The 13,634-nt window shown below is 42.3% G+C and overlaps 1 protein-coding gene across 2 annotated transcripts in view; it reads right to left on the bottom strand.

Moving 5' to 3' along the window:
- Positions 1-13,634, bottom strand: part of PSD4 (pleckstrin and Sec7 domain containing 4) — a 72,330-nt gene that overhangs the window by 30,956 nt on the left and 27,740 nt on the right. The window lies entirely within an intron of this gene.

The raw sequence follows: 13,634 nt of genomic DNA, 5'->3' as shown, positions 1-13,634 counted from the left end.
AGGGGCGGGGGGGGAGCCACATCCTCTGTACCATTCTCTTCTCTGTGTGTACAGTCTACTTCTTCAGCTTTTACTACCACGCTGAGAGTCCACAGACCCCTGCCCCACGCTGTGCTCCAGTCCTCATAAACCCAACTGCCCGAAGGCTCCTCCACTGCATGTCCATAGTAGCAGGGCCTCCAGATCAACCACCCAGCCCACAGTCCAGTGGGTCTGGCTTCAGCTCCAACCTCCTCCAGCTGTACCCCTTTCCATAGCACAAGGAATCCACAGGGGCGTGCTTCCTAGAGCCTATGCACCCCCTTTTCCCACACTCTGGGTGTCCGGGATCCCAGAATACTCTGCTTCTAGGACTAGTGTGGCCTGCTCCTCCATGGTCACACTGAGCTGCTGCTCTGTGCAGCCCCAGACTGAGGAGTGAGGGGAACAAGACTGCTATTGGCAGGGGCAGGAAGGGGTGGACAAGACTTGCACCCATGGGCCTACCCTTGTGCACACATGATACGGAGCCAGAGTGGGGAAGGGAGGAGGAGGTGCTGAAAGCTAGAGTGGGCTAGGCTGCAGCACCTACATTCAGAAAAGGCTGGGAATCCTAATAGAAACCTGGACCTTCAGGCCATTATTAGGGTGGAAGGTAGGAGAATTACCCTAGGAGAATAGGAGCGGGCTCTGTAGTGCAGTGGTTAAATGTCATACATGGAAAGCGTGATCTGGCACAGCTGATCACAGTTCAAATCTTTGCCAGGTATGCACGCGGGCCAAAGTCATGACAGGATGGAGAGATGGAAGAAAAAGGATTATGATGTGACCATGCCCTGTCGGGGGATGCTTCTCTCTCTCCCTCTCTCTCTCTCTCTCTCTCTCTCTCTCTCTGACAAGCACACATGCCCTCTGACAATACCAACCAAAAAAAAAAAAATGGTAGGAGACTAGGACACACTTGTTATGATAGTTGGCCAGCATCACTTATAGGGTGTACATATTCAGACATATCGATGGAACCCTCCAGGGATCACTTTCTGGGGCTAACAAATGTTACGGGCAGGCTCATCTCACAAGCACCACAAGCCCTGTGATCCTTATTATGAAAACATGGCCCATTCTCTCTCCCAAGCAGCTCCTTCTCTTGTGTTTGGGTCTGTATAACTCTGTCTAACTGTATGAACTAGAAACCTAACATCACCAAGGTCTAAATGTAAACCCTCCCCTCAAGTCTCACTCCCTCTAGCATCTCTGGGCTGTTATCATGGCTCAAGCCCTTCTTAAGGGAGTTGCGATGCTACAAGCTACCCATTGGTAGGTCTCAGGGAGCTTCCAATCTAGGGACAGAAACAGAGAGCAAACAAGTGAACCAATTAATCAGCACCTTAGTATAGATGGTGAGGAATGTGGGGAAGGAGTATTCAGAACTGAGAGAGCAGCAGGGGAGCTTATTCCAATAGGGGAGGCTTCTATGGAGGTATGTTATATGTAGGTGACCAGGAGCCAGCAAGAGACTGTCCATATTGAAGGAATTCCATGTCTAATTTTTTACTTGAGGCTGGAAAGGTGTCCAAGTGTCCAGGGAACAGAGAGCAGGCCAGGGAGTGGGAGGAGATAGGGCCAGGAGGGGCAGGCCAGATATCATGGTGCTCCCCAAATGTAAGCCAGGGTGCATTTTAAGTGGAGAAAATGACAGGCCAGGGAGCATTTGTGTATTTGCTTTCAAGATCATCGGCATGCTATATGAAGAACGGAATAAGGCAGCCAGTCAGGAGGCTATGGGAGGCCAGGTGAGAGAGGCTATGGCTTGGACAGGGATGGAGATGGTGGAGAAGGGCAGGCATAAGACTCGGGATCTGCACAAGGATGGCTGGTAGCACTTGCCACTTAATTCATCTGGGGAGAAGTCGAGGACCACTTCCAGATTTCTGCTTCGAGCAACTGGACAGGCGGTCATAAAGGTATTTGCTGAACTAGGAAAGAATTGGCGCTATGAGGCTTAGGGAGAGAAAATCAAGGGATCGATCTTTAAAGTACTGAGTTGGAGCTGTGAGAGATTCAAGGAGGAAGCTAGAACTTATGGGCACACACACACGCCTATGGGACAGCAGGACCTAGTTTGAGGGGTGTGGAGGGGAGGTTGGGAAGGTGGGACCCACCAGGACTGGAGGGGAGAAGTCTGCATGGGACAAGGGACTGTCAAGAAGGTAAGAGAAGCATGTAGAAAGGTAGCTGCCACAGAAGACAAGAGTGGAGGTTACTCCAGAAGGAGGAAGTGGTCGGCTTTGTCGAATGCTGCTATGAAGTTGAGAAAGATAAAAAGCAAAAGTGACTGATCATTAATCACAGCCATATGAAGGTTTTGGACAAGAGCAGTTGCAGAGTGGAGGGATGGTGGTGACAGAAGCCAAGTGACCATGAGGTGAAGCCAGATTAGATGGAGCAGAGGGCCACCTCTTCCACTCTGTGCTCTGTCCACTGCAATCCAGCCTCTCCAGTGATTCCCCTTGACTGGAATAACACTGGTCAGGGGAGGTGCTGTGGATCTGTCCTCCTCCCCAGACCAGGCTCTGGCCCTTCTGCTTGTTTAGGGGTCTCCATCTTCCCCTTGGCTGGGGACTACTCCACTCTGCCACACAGTACCTGGCTCACAGCTGTGCCACTGGCATTTGATGAGTGAATAAAGGCCTGCTCATCTTCTCTTCCTTTGTCACTTTGAGACAAAATGATGGGGAATGGAGCCTAACTCCCCTCCTTCCTTCCAGGCAATGGGTCTTGCACAGGACAACATGTATATGTGTTTGCTGGGGGTGTCAGATGTTGCTAAGGGGGGGTTCCTGCTTACACCAAACTTCTAGGTGAACTTCCCAGATGCCTGGAGTCCCCAGCTGTTCTGTCTCCTACAATTCATCTCCTTTTCAAGACCACAGTGAGCAGAAGTTTAGATGGTGGATGCCTTGACACAAGCAAAGAGGGCCCCCAGCTCAGGGGGTGCTGTGACTCCTGCCCCTGAGCCCTAGCTGCCAGCAGTGAACTTTGACCTGCTGCACCTCTCACCTACTGCTGGGGTCCCTCCCCAGCTTACTGTCTCCCTCTCCAGGGCCCAGAGGACCCGCGGCTCCTGACCTGACCACATGGAAGGAGGCACACAGTCACCGACATGCAGCACATCCAGGTGTCCCTCCTGGCTTCTTTGAGGTGAGCTGCTTCCTGTTTGCTGGCTGAGGAAACTGCTCAGCACAGGAGGCCATGTGGCTGCTCAGCACAAAGCACAGAAGGAGGAGGGAAGCCTGCCAGCCGGGAGAGGAGCCCTGGAGACTTCAGCACACTGTGTGCCCCTCCTGGGAGGCAGCAAAGGAAGAGGTCCTGGTACCTGACTTGTAACTGTGTTTGACTGTGGACCTCGCAGTGCTGACATCCAGCAGGTCCTCTATGCCATTAGCTCCTGTGCCCCTGAATTTCTCTTCATAAAAGTTCTCCCCTTTGGGGGCCAGCAGGTGATGTTGAGGTTAAAGTAGGTGGGTCCCACATAGCCTACTACATGGTTTGAGTCCTGGACCCAGCAGTTTGAAAATCCACCAGACACGTGTGCATGCATGCCCAAATCCCAAGAAGAGCATGAAGAAGGACTTGCAGCACAGTCAGCCTCACAAGGGGGTGATTTCTCTGTCTCTACCTCTCTATTTCTCTTCCATAGTGCATGGACCATATCACAAAAACTCAAAATAAATTAATTACAGTTCTTTCCTTTAGAGAAGGCTAGGGGTAAAGGCAGCTACATGCTCCTTTTCCATCAAAGCCTTAGTCCCTCCCAGACCTGCAACAACTACAAGCCTACATCCTCTGGAAGACAAACAGGAGGATACCTGCCTCCTTCATCACATTAGATGTTTTATGAATCCTGAGAGCCAGACTGACCTGGCCATGTGGGTGGCTCCCGGGGTATCAGGACAGATAGTTGAAGGTAGGGTGGGGAGCAGGGCTGGGGCCACAAAGGCTTCCAATAATTGAGCACCTGGCAGGGCCCAAAGGTGCCCCCTCCTTAATGCCTATAGTCTTAGAACATTGTGAGGGAGATGTCTCCTAGAGGCAGGGGAAGAGCAAAGGCAGAACAGTCCAACAGTAACATCACACCAACCTCCCAACACATACTTTTGTGATGCATCTGTCTGCCCTCGGTTTCCTGGAGGAGGGCAGGAAGTGATTACAACAGTGAACGACAGACTTCTATCTCTGCATGTGGTTGCCCAGTCCCATGGCGGGTACAGCAGCTGTAGGAGATCATCCCTGCCTTGCCTGTGGCCACTCAAATGAAACACTCTGTTTCTGCAACAGAGGTCAGGAATGCAGTGGAAAAAAATGTGGAAGGTCCTCAAAGATCTACCTATAGAACTACCATATGATCCAACAACTCCACTCCTGGGTATCTACCCAAAGGACAGGAGAGCACTCAGTTGAAAAAGTGCTTGCACATCTCTGTTTATTGAAGCATTATTCACAACTGCTAAGACATGGAAGCAACCCAAGTGTCCACAAACAAAAGAATGAAAAATTGAGAAAATATGGCACATATACTCCATGGAATACCATTCAGCCATTAAAAAAAAAAAAGACCCTGGCATTTGATAGTGGACGAAAATGGGAGATTTATGGCTGCAACTCCTAGCTCTCATCTGCCCAGTGCGAAACTCCACCCTAGACTTTCTCTGCCAAGGCTCCTTCCTCGTCTCTCTCCCAACTAAGTGTGTGTTTTGTTTTGTTTAATTTTATTTATTTTATTCATGATAGAGAGCATGCGTATGAGAAAAAGAGAGAGAGAAGCACCCTAGACAAAGTCTCATCTCGCTACGATCTCCTTCCCTGGCCCTCCAGGTCATCAGTGTGCATCTGTGCATATACCGGGCACCAGGCATGTTTTCAAGCAGACCCAGAATCAGAACCTACTGTACTGACTGTGTCTTTTTTTTTATTTTCTTAAATACCAGAGGGTGCATGCACCCACACAACAGAGAGACAAAGAGAGAGAGAGAGCAACCCCCAATGGCATCAGTCAAGACACAAACCTTTCCCCTCTTGTCACTATCCTGGACAAGCCATCCACACACTCGGCATGTTTTCCAAGCCTTTCAAGCGGATAGCACTGCTGAGACTCTAACCCTGGCCAGCCATATGTGCTTTGGCTTCCTCTGGCCAGCCATCTGGGATCCAGCTTCCTCTGCACAGCTATCTGCTGCTGTGCTAGGGGCTGGCCCCCCACCTCTGTTATTTAGACGAGTATTTTCTCTACAGTCACTTGCCACAAGCTGTCCCTCTCATGTGAGCCATTAGTTGGGTTCTGCAGTTATTTACCTCCATTCCCAGCCTGTAGCACCAGAATGCACCCATAAAACATCTGCACCCACAGAACAATGCACCCATAAACACAAGTACATGCAGTTATTTATAATGGCAAAAATGCTTACAACCTCAACATCCACAATAAGAAATTTGATTAATAGATTATGGTAAGGCCACATTAGCCATTTTGTGAACCTAGGCAAAGTTCAGCTACCTTGTTTTTGAGGAGTATTTAATGAAGTTCAAAGATTCTCATAGCGTATTATTAAGAAAACTAAATATTCATAGGATCACTTTCTTTTTCCTTCTTTCTTTCATAATTTGTTATAGGGTACATGAGCTTACCAAAGAGAAACAGAGAGAAACACAGGGAAAGTGAGACAACACCCCCCTCCATGGGGGGGATGGCTATGCCACAGTACACTCTTCTCCATTCTCCTCTTGGGATTTTGGACACACACACACACACACACACACACACACACATACATATGTGCCCAGCATTTTTTTTTTTTTGAGAGATTTTCACTGTAGGGCGCGTGCGCTCGCCAGACAGACAGAGAGAGACATAGAGACAGAAAGCGAGAAATCACCCCCCAGGGGGGATGGTCACGCCGCAATCCCTTCTCCTCCATTCTCCTCTTGGGATCTTGGGCACGCACGCACACACGCCCGGCGTGAGTTTTAAGCCACCGGGTCCGGGACATGAACCGCTGTCGGCTACGTGGGAGTCCAGCGACATAGCCATTACGCTAACTGCTGGTTCCCTGCCCAGCATATTTTTCAAGCTACCAGGTCCGGGTCTCCAAGAGTACTGTCACCATGTGGAACTCAGTTGCCTTAATCAGCACACCAACCACTAGGCTTGATTATAATTTTTTAAAAGCATTTTGTATTTTTAGTCAATGAAACATCAAAAATTGATAGTAACTATTTATGCATGGTAACAGTATCCAGGATTTTAAATACATTTTGGTTGGTTGGTATGTACTTCAATTTTAAAATTGATATGTATTCTGTTTCTCATCAGCAAAAATAATGATGGTATTAGAAAACTAAATGTATTGGATTAGGTACTAATTGAATTTCTCTGCTCACTTTAAAGACGAGGAGATACTTTGACAACTTCTGTCACTCATTTCCAGGACAAGCTGAAAATTACTATGGGTCTGTGAGAGCTTGAGAAAGTCTGCAAAAGTATTTATTATTCTTGACTCTTTGCAGTCACCACCTAGTGTGGTGTGGGGGTCCCCCCTGGACTCATATGTTTGATATGAAGACTATTTTAAATGGAAGACATTTGAGTTTCAACAGAGACACAGGAAAAAACTCAGCACTTCCCTTATTATAATCAAAACCAGCAACTTCTGGAAAATAAGCTCGGCATAAATCCCTTCCTCAGGACAAATCTACTCCCAGAAGGGAGAACAGAAATAAAATCCACCCTAAGCCCTGTCTCCAGGAAAGTTTTATGGCTCTGAAGGAGACAGAAAGACGACTCATATCTGTACAGACAAAACTTATCACAAACGTTATCTCTCACTTGTTCTTCTAAAAGCCCATCTGTTTTTCCTAAAGAAACCTGTTTTCTCCCCTCTCCCCTTCCCCTACTAGGTTATGCAAGCCTTTAACGTTAACCATTCAATATGCCAGTCACTTTTTGTGTTGGCTTCTGTGTGTATAGGAATAAACCTTTCTCACCTATTAGCCTGTGTTTTGTCAGGTTAATTGACAGATCCTGGTCACTAAACCTAAGAGGGTAGAGGAAAAGAGTGTTTTCCTCCCCTCACAGGTTGGGAAGAAGCACCTGCTCCAACATTGCCTCTTCCAGGCATGCACAAATTTGAAGCTGTGCTTGCCTAAGTGGACATGCGATATATTTCATGGCCACAGTTAACAGTTAAGTACTTACTTGAATGTGCGTTAGAAAAAAATGCAACTGGCACAGCAAACCTGTAATTCCATGGATGTTTATGCTTAGGAACAAGTTAAAGTAGATAAGGCCTACTTTATGTAGTTTTAAAAGTATATGTATTCAAAGAAAACTGTTAAGTAAATTATATCGTAGGGAGAGAACTTTCATCTCAAAAATCACAACAGAGGCCCAGCCTGGTGGCATAATAGAGGACAAACTAAATTTCAGTACTGGAAGCCACATGGCCAACCACAGGTTCAGATCCCAAGCTGGCCCGAAAACATGTTGTGACATTGTGTAGGCCCAAGATCCTGGTGCTCCAGAAGGCTGGGAAAGGGCAACATGATGGGATGAGATCCTATCAAGAGCGCTTCTCTCTCTCTGTCTCTCTCTTGGACCCTCTCTCTCACTCTCATGCGTGCATATGTGTTTTCTATCATGAAAACAATTTTTCAAAAACCATATTCACTAATGCTTTTAAAAAATCACAACAGTTTTTTTGCACAGGCATCTCCATCTCAGGCATGTGTTGCCCTTTTCTGGGCCCAGCAATCACTGCTGTGAAGCCCCAGCCAGTCCCCCTCTTCTTCCAGACTCCAGAAGCTAGAAAAGCCAGGTCTAGGTGCATAGTAGTCAAACATCTGAAGACTGTGAGGCTTGGAGAAATCTCCACTCCTCCACTGAATCTGCTGCAAAAAGAAAGAAACTCCTTTTCATAAATCGGATCTCAAAACTACTCCAGTGGTTACCACATTGGAAAACATAGTAGAAGGAAGAAATTAGCACAGAATTATTTCACAGTTAAGAGAAACATACGAGCTCACAGTTACAGAAACCTTCAACAAATTAGCCAAAAGTTAATACATTGCCAAATAATTAAAAGTCAAAGAACAGCCTCAAGGAGGAGAGAACCATGTAATAAGTTTCCAACAAGGGAACATAGCAACTTGTCTCCAAGTGTGGAAAAATTAGAGGCTATTACTGAAATGTCAGGAAAAGAATTTAGAGTATTTATGGTGACAAAATTTTTTGAGATGAAAGAGAAAAGAGACATTGAACTCCAGGAGATGAGAAAGTCCTTCCATGATATGAAAGAAGAATTAGACACCATAAAAAAGAATCAAACAGATCTGATAGAAATGAAGGTTGTAATACAGGAATTCAAAACCTCCCTTGAAAGTATTCAAAGCAAGTTAGATCATGCAGAAGATCAAATCTCAGAGGTAGAAGGCAAAAACCTTTGACCTAGGAAAAATCACCAAGAAAAAACTTGAAAAAATAGCCAAAAAAAATGAGGACAATACATGAGAAATACTAGATACAATTAAATGCCCAAACATCCAAATAATTGGTATCCCAGAAGGTGAAGAAACTAATGAGTGCATGGATAATCTATTCTGGAAGAAATTCTGGAAGAAAACTTTCCAAGTTAAGAGAAGTACTCAAATTTTGAGGCCATCAAAATACAAAGAACCTCAAACAGAAGTGACCCAAGAAGATCCTTTCCATGGCACATCATAGCCAGATTGACCAAAACCAAAGACAAAGGCAAAATACTAAAATTGGCAAGAGAGAAATGTCGTTATTTACAAAGGTTATCCCGCCAGGCTACCACCAGACCTCTCATCAGAAACAATGTAAGTGGGAACAGCAGTTAGCATTATGGCTGTGTCCCTGGACTCCCATGTTGCCGACTGCGGTTCGAGTCCTGGACCCGGTGGCTTAAACTCATGCTGGGCACGTGTGTGTGCATGCCCAAGATCCTGAGAGGAGAATGGAGAAGAGATTGCGGCATGGCCATCCCCCCTGGGGGGTGATTTCTTGCTTTCTGTCTCTCTGTCTCTATGGTCGGCAACCCCCCGCCCCCTACAGTGAAAATCCCTCAAAAAAAAAAAAAAAAAAGAAACAATGCAAGCAAGGAAAGAATGGGGAAATATATTCAAAGTATTGATGGAAAAACAATTTCAACCAAGATTACTATACCTGGCATGATTATCCTTCATATAGAAAGAAAAGATAAAAACATTTTCAAATAAACAAAACCTGAAAAAATTTACCAACTCCAGACCAGCTCTTCAAGAAGTCCTAAAGGGAATGCTATATCAAGAAAACTAAAGACAGACAAAAATAAGAGAACAAACCACCCCCCCAAGAATATGGCCAACTTAACGATGGGAACAAGTCCAAAAATATCAATAATAACATTGAATATTAATCATTTAAATTCTCCAACAGAGAAACACAGGCTGGCTGAATGGATTAACAAAAAAAAATAGAAACCCTCTGTCTGCTGCCTACAAGAAGCCCACCTCATGGATAAAGACATACATAGTCTAAAAGTGAAGGGCTGGAAAAAGATATTCCATGCAAACGGAAACCAAAAAAGAGCAAGAGTTGTGACACTGATTTCAGACAAAATAGGCTTTAACACAGAAACTGTAAGAAGAGACAAAGAGGGGCATTATATAATAGCAAAAGGCATAATTCATCAGGAAGATACAATGCTTATAAATATCTATACACCCAGTTAAAAAGCCCCCAAATATGTGAAGGAAAGACTGCTAGATCTAAAAGGAGAGATAGAGTGCAACACACTAATTGTTGGGGACCCCAACACCCCATTATCTCTTTTAGACAGATCAATAAACAAAAAGTAAGCCAAGAGATTCAGGACCTAAACAATACCATAAATCATATGGACTTGACAGACATCTATAGAACTTTCAAACCAAAGACAACAAAACATACATTTTTCTCACTCCCCACATGATACCTTCCCAAAGACTGACCACAAAACCAGCAAAACCAACGTTTATAGATTCAAAGGCTTACAAACTATATCCAGCATCTTCTCTGACCACGATGGAATTAAACTTGTTATCAGTTTCAGGAAAAATCCCTCCAAAATGCACAAACACAAGAAAACTAAATAACCTACTCCTGAATAACTTCATGTCTACAGAAAAGATTAAGGCTGAAATCAAAAGATTCATAGAAACAAATGATAATGACTATGATAATGATAATGAGCTTCCATAATCTTTGGGACACCGCAAAAGCAGTCATAAGAGGGAACTTCACAGCAATTAATGTGCATAAGACAAAGATGTAAAGGTGTCAAATGGACAACCTAACATCATGCCTCAGGGAATTGGAAAAACAACAAAAAATCCAGAAGATGGCTACTAACTTGAGCTGTGAAATATTGCTTTCAGGAACTTTTAAGTTTTTTTTAGGGTAAAGTATTTTCTGGGCTCTCAAGTCCCTCCTTTATCTTGCTAATTCACGCGATTTCCCCCTCCTATTTAAGAGAGGAACAAACTCAGACCCTTCTGAGATGGCTACTGAATTTGAGCTGTGAAATATTGCACATGTGCCACAAGGTTTTTATTTTTTTCCTTTTTAAAATTAAAATATAAATTTTTTTATTGTCTTTTTTCTTTCTTTTTTATTTTTTCACTTTTTAATTTTTCCTTCTTTCCTCTTCTTTTGTTTTCTTTTCCTTTTTCTTTTAACTTCATTGTTTGGGCTGCTCAGCCTCCACACACTGAGTTTCTAGACAGGTCTTAGTGAACAGTATCCAAATATCTGAATACTATTAGGGTTAGAATATTACTCATTTCCCACTGAATCTGATGCACAAACAGTGAAAAATGGAATGAAAGAGAGATTACAGATCACCTCTTCCTGCATGCCTCTGAATGCTCAGATAAAACTGTAAGAATTAGGAAGAAGCAAAAAAAAAAAAAAAAAAATCAGATGACTAGAAATCAGCACAGGTACATAAGAAATATGAGAAAACAAGAAAATATCTCTTCTCCAAGGGAAAAGAATAACTCCTCACCATCTACAGACAATACAATGGAATCACAGAAATGTTAGATAAATAATTTAGAATATTCACAGTGACAAAACTAACCGAAATGCAAGAGAAGAGAGACAATGACCTCTAGAATATGCAGGAGAAGAGCTGATGAGTTCTAGGAGGTGAGGAAGTTCTTGTAAGATCTGAAAGAGGAAATAAACACCATAAAAACAAGAATCAAATGAAACTATTAGAGATGAAGGCTGTAATACAGGAAATCAAAACCTCCTTTGAAAGTATTAAAAGCAGACTAGATCATACCATAAGATCAAATTTCAGATGTAGAAGACAGAATCACTAGCCTAGAAAAATCCACCATGAAGACTGAGAAAATAGTCCCCCAAAATGAGGATAATATACGAGAAATACTAGATACCATTAAACGTCCAAACATCTGGATAATTGGTATCCCAGAAAGTGAACAGACTAATAAGGGCATTGATAATCTATTCCATGAAATCCTGCAAGAAAAATTTCTAAACCTACAGAGGCATTCAAAGACCCAGTCTCAAGAAATACAAAGGACTCCAAATAGAGTAAACCCAAGAAGATCTTCTCCAAGACACATTATAGCCAGAATGACCAAAACCACAGACAAAGACAAGATACTAAGATTGGCAGGAGAGAAACGTCAAGTTACCTACAAAGGATATCCCATCAGCCTAGCAGCAGACCTCTCATCAGAAACAATGCGAGTAAGGAAAGAATGGGAAAATATATTCAAAGTCTGAAGGAAAAAACAATTTCAATCAAGAATACTGCACCTGGCAAGATTATCCTTCATATGGGAAGAAAAGACAAGAACATTCTCAGATAAACAAAACCTGAAAGAATTTACCAACACTAGACTAGCTCTTCGATAAGTTCTGAAGGGAGTGTTATACCAGGAAAACTAAATACAAACACACAGAAATAAGAGTTAAAAAAACAACTAAGAAAATAGCCAACTCAATGTTAGAAACAATTCCGGAGTTGAAATGTTATCTTCCAGAATTTAAACAGGAAGATGGGTCCACAACAGAAGATAAAGTACATGAAACTGCACTGGTGAAAGAATGTTATGACTTTTGACTAAAACATTACTGATTTTCTTCTATGCTTTGTTTTCCAGATTTAAGGATTTTTGTCTTGTCTTGAGCTATAGGTTAATGTACCTACTATTTGAACAGAATCCTAACCTGTTTCCTGGCTTTAAGTCTTGAGCAAATCTCTTAACATTTTTTTGATTTTGATTTATTAAAACTAAAATTGCTTTTCTTGAAATTAAAAAATATATTAAAAAATACCTATTTAATGACTGCAGTAAGCTAGGTGTTACTTTATAGTATATTTGTTCTACTCAGAGTTTCATGCCTAAACTCAGATATGTTCACAGATATGTATATATCAGTTGAACTAGCTATTGAAAGTAGTTAGATTAATTAAGATATTTTGTGAATCAATAAATGTGGGGGAAAAAAGGAAGGGAAAGCAACTATAGACACCAGAGACAGTGTGGGAGGAGGGTAGGAAATAGCAGAGGGTTAGAAATAGGGGGAAAAATATATATGTACATCTACATATGAAACAAGAAATAGAAAATTATTTCCTTATGTTGACATGTATGATTAAGCCACTATACAGTGTATTCTGGATGGGAAACCACATTTTGTATGCTGTGATGATGCTCAGTGAATGAATATAAAATAAATTGATTAATTAATTAATTAAAATCCAAAAAATGTCAGGAGAAAATGATAATGATTCATGCAGAAACAAATAAAATGGAAAATAAAGAAACTATATAAAAAATAAATGAAACCAAAAGCTGATTCTTTGAAAAGATAAACAAGATTGACACACCATTAAATAGTCTAATTAAGAGGAAGAGAGAAAAGAACCAGAAAATCAAATTCTCAATTAAACAGGCAATATTACAACAGACATAACAGAAATATGAATCATCAGAGACTATTATGAGTGACACCAATGACAAGAAAACCTGGATGAGATGGGCAAATTCCTGGACACATATAATCTACCAAGATTGACTCAGGAGGATATAAAAAGCCTGAATAGACCCATAACAAGCAATGAGATTTATTCAATAATAAATAACCACCAAACAAAGAAAAACCTGGGCTTGATGACTTCACTTCTGAATGCTACAAAACTTTTAAAGAAGTAACCCCCATGCTATTTAAATTATTTCTAAAGATCCAAAAGGAAGGAACTCCCCCACCTTTATGAAGCCTCCATCACCCTCATCCACAAAACCGATAAGAATATAACAAGAAAGGGAACTATAGACCAATATCTCTGATGAATATAGATGCAAAAATTCTCAACAAAATGATAGCAAATTGTATCTAAAAGCATATAAAAATAGTATATATTCATATGGAAAAAGAGGATAAAAATATTCTCAGATAAACAAGACCTGAAAGTATTTGCCAATAGCAGATTCACTCTTCAAAAAGTTCTGAAAGGAATGCTCTACCAGGAAAACTAAAGACACGTAACAGAAATAAGAGAACAAAAGGCAACCAAAAACAT

The sequence above is a fragment of the Tupaia chinensis genome, unplaced genomic scaffold, assembly GCF_000334495.1.
Source record: "Tupaia chinensis unplaced genomic scaffold, TupChi_1.0 Scaffold000511_1, whole genome shotgun sequence".
NCBI lineage: Eukaryota > Metazoa > Chordata > Mammalia > Scandentia > Tupaiidae > Tupaia > Tupaia belangeri.
This window is presented reverse-complemented; position numbering and strand designations above follow the sequence as displayed.